The following is a 4,193-nucleotide window of genomic DNA, read 5'->3' as shown; positions in this document are numbered from 1 at the left end:
GAGCTAGTGTCCTCTGCACTTGTTCTGGGTGGGCATTGGTTTTCCTCCCTATGTTTCTGCTCTTGATTCTTTACTGCAGATGTTATTAATTCAGGGATTTCTCTTTTTATTTCCAATCTGATTTCCTCTACCTTTCTGCAGGTGTTTCTTTATTTCAGAAGCCGTTGATTCATTGCTTTCAGCTGTGTGATTCCCAATTTGTTCTGTGTTAGTATCCTCTGCCCTTGTTACAGGTTGGCTTGGGTTCTGAGGTTGCATTTTGTTCCTTCTCATCATATTGTGTAGCACTGTCTTCTGAATTTTTTTTTGTAGATCTTCGTTGTAGTTGTAACCTTCACACCTACTGATGTTCAGGTGCAGATCTACAAAGTTTGGTTTTATCCACCTGTGCCTGACTTGGGTCTGGCTGCTGTGCTCAGGTCCTTCCTGCTGCTCCCCTTGAGGGTGAACCTGTTGTGCGCCTGTGGTAAGATTTTCTGCTCCTGGACTAGCTGGTTAGCTCTATCTTCTACACACTCTGCAGGGATTTCAGCTGCTGGGTTTCACCCCAGGCCTGTATGCCGTGCCTGAGCTGAGCCTGGAGGGTACAAGGTGGAGTAGGTGGGAGAGGCAGCTCTCCCACACACTCACCGGGCCTGGGCTAGGAGTGGGTCTGGGGATTCCAGAAAGGAGCAGAAATTTCTACTTGGCAGGTTAGGTGGGGAAGGTTTTGTGGAGCATTGGGGGGGGGGGGCGTCCCAATTCGATGGAAGAGGGTCTCACCCTTGCTGCGCCTGGGCTGGGACCAGTAATAGATTCTGCTGGCGCAGGTTAGCTGGAAGCTGTCCCACACACTCATCTGGCGTGGCATAGGACTGGGTCTGGGGGTTCCTGGAACGGTGCAGAAATTCCTACTCAGTGGGCAGTGTGGGCGAGGTGCTGCAGAGTGTTGGGTGGCATCCCAAGGGGTTGAAGAGGGTCTTGCCCACGCTGCACCTGGCCTGAGACCCATAGTAGGTCCTGCTGGTGCAGGGTAGCGGGAAACTCTCCCACACACTGACCAGGCCTGGGCTAGGACTGGGTCTGGGGGTTCCCGGAACACGAAAGAAATTCCTGCTGCACTGGGCAAGGTGAGGCTGTGCTGCAGAGTGGTTGGGGGCATCCCAAGGGGGTTGAAGAGGGTCACACCCATGCTGCACCTGGGCTGGGACCAGTAATAGGTCCTGCTGGTGCAGGGTAGCCGGAAGCTCTCCCACACACTCACCGGATCTGGGCTAGGACTCTAGTGTCTGTATTTTTTAAGGCTGCAACAAAGTCAGTCACTTATTGGTCTCTTTGCTTTCACTCTTTAGCTTCCTCCCCTTCTTTTTTGTTTAGCTGGTTTTGTTTGTTTGTTTGTTTGTTTGTTTGTTTGTTTTGGAAGGGTCTACAGGGTGTTCAGGGTCTCATTACTAGATTGGACTCATAGTGATCCACCTGTTTACAGCCTTCCAAAAGCTGGGATTACAGGTGCACTCCACTATGCCCAATCTTAATTGCTGTCTCAGTAGGCCCTGGTGCTGGCACAGCAGGTCCAGAATTTGAACCCCCAGCCCCTGAACCTACTTGCAAGTGCTTTAATCTGCTGAGCTCTTTGGCCAGCCTTCTTCCTTCCCATCTTGTTATAGAATACTAAGAAGGCAGTTTTTTGCTAAAGTATCAAATGAACTATCTAGGGCAAATGTATATTTTGCAACTTTTTCTTAGTATCTGGGGCTGACTGGATAATAAATATGCCTTTAAGTACAATCTGTCCTATTTAATTGGAGCAATGCACACATGTTTTAATTGAAAGACACATATGAACATGAGTAGTCTCATATGGATTATAATTATATTTTGAGCATAAATAAGAATTATTTTTTAATATGAAAAAATTTTGAACAGACAATTCTGACGATTTCCCTTCTTTTTATAGTCTAACTGTAGTTGTAAAATAGTATCATACTTAATACTTCCTCTGCATTCCATTTTGGCTCTAGAGGTAGGTAGGCCATGCATGTGTGCAGAAAAGTATCAAGTGGCTCTTTTCACCACAGAAGAGTTGAACATCTTCTAGTGCTTGAGAATGCATTTCAAAGGAGTAAGATACTCTGATATTGAGCCTCCCATTATCTGAAATTGTAAAAGAAATCAGAAATCTCTTTTAATTTCTATTTGATTTCAATTTAAACCCTTGTGGCATCCCTTGAGTAGAGTCCACTCTAGGGAAGGTGGATGCCATCTGGAGAGAGAACAGAAGACAAAATTTAACTAACCCATTCACCCTCAGATGAAAATGGTACTAAATTTCATCTTCCCAGAGAGCTGGTTAACTTACTCTTGTTAGGACCCCTATAATCACAAATTATAATTGGTCCCAATTATGACAGTAATATTTTAAGAAAGGAAGCATAACTTTGTAAAAAAAAAAAACAATTGCTTTTGTGCTTTGAAAGAGGATATATAGCAACAAGTGAGTTGGAAGTGGAGTCCTGCTCAGGCTATGAAGGAGACTACCTCTAGAGATAGATGGAAGCAACTATTGACTGGAGAAATTTTTCATGGGCCCTAAGGCAAATAAGTCTCTAAGAACTTTGTTTCATCCATTTAATAACCTAGGCAACCTTTCTTAGCTGTGGGACAAGGCTATGCTTTATTTAAATTTTTACATCTTTGAACTTCACAGGTTAAACCTATTTATCCTCTAGCAATCTCATTTCATATGTTAGTAAAGGCACATTATTAGTCTTCTGTGCACACACAAGAGAAAAGAATAACTAAAGCCTTTTTTGAACTCTTAGCATATGGACGATCCAAATGTAAACAGTTCTCCTGATAATTGTTTTCTTCCCTGAAAGGCAAACAGTTGGTGAAAGTAGCCTCAGCCTGATTTCTGGAGTGTGAGGTAGTCTGAGGAAAAGGTGTTTTTAAAGTTAAGTCCCAAAATGTTGGAGAAAAACTGAGGTTTGTGACTTAATAGAAAAGAGAGAAGAACATGATACATAAGTGGAGATTTTTCCATGATCTTGAGCCAGTCTCCACTGAAGAACTTTTGAGTACCTATCAGACAGCAAACCTGGCTATGATACCTCAGTTATTCTCAGTTTCTATTGGTTCTGGAAATCAGAGATTGGTTTCCAAAAAGGAATTCAGCTGTTTGTTTGGTCAACATTCCATTGGCCATTGGTTTTAATGGAAATTCACAAAAAAGGATGCTGAGGGAATCTGTCCTCTGCTTTAAGAATGACAGCTGCTCAAAGAGCATGTAACTAGCTGGCAGAGTAACCACTGTCTGTCAAAGCTCTATAAGGGATAGCTAAAAGTCTGTGCAAGATCATTATATAGTGCTTTATAAGTTTACACTAAGAGTTTTGAAATTTAAAGCTTATCAAAATATTCTCTCCTGTTGTGCACCCATTTTTATAGCAGCACAATTTTAATAGGTAAATCTTGGAAACAACCCAAATTCCCATCAACTGGGGAATGGATAAAAATGATTTGGTCTTTATGTGCAATAAAGTGCCACTCAGCCATAAAGAAAGATAAACTTGAGAGCTGTATAGGGAAATGGAGGTAACTTGAGACCGTATTCATAAGTGAAATAAAGCACATTCACATGGGTAAACATCATATTGTCTCCCTGATGTGAGACACTGAAAGAGTAAATAAGGTGTAAAATATACAATAGATATTGTGATATGGGAAGAAATTTTTTGAAATGAAAAAGGAATTAGGGTGGGGGGAAGGGGAAAGGAAGGAAGGGAAAAAGTAGAATTTGCAAGTCAGTTATGCTACTAGTGTCTCCTAGTTCATTAAAAAAGGACAGTTTGTGCTAATATTGGTTGGAGAAATTTTTATGCCCTAATTTGTATATCTTGTACTTTGAGTAACTACTTTAAAGATAACAATATTCAATGCATTAACTATTGTGATTCCACTATTATTTTGGTATCAAATTTTATTTTACTTTTTTCCATAAAATTAAAAAAAATGCAGTTTGAGTATAAAATGGAAGGTACACAAATGCCCATGACCAATTCATTTCTATAAAAGAGTATGCTTTCCATTTCAGTAGAAAAAATGCTTTATATTACTAATTGAGTAAATCACTTGTCAAAGCCATCAAGTAAATACACAAGAGATTATATTGTCTAGATTCATATATGTGTGCCTGTATGTAATACATTTAAATA

Source organism: Octodon degus, unplaced genomic scaffold (genome assembly GCF_000260255.1).
Source record: "Octodon degus isolate 3935 unplaced genomic scaffold, OctDeg1.0 scaffold00069, whole genome shotgun sequence".
NCBI classification, from domain to species: Eukaryota; Metazoa; Chordata; class Mammalia; order Rodentia; family Octodontidae; genus Octodon; species Octodon degus.
The sequence above is the reverse complement of the archived record's forward strand: the minus strand, read 5'-3'. Positions refer to the sequence as shown.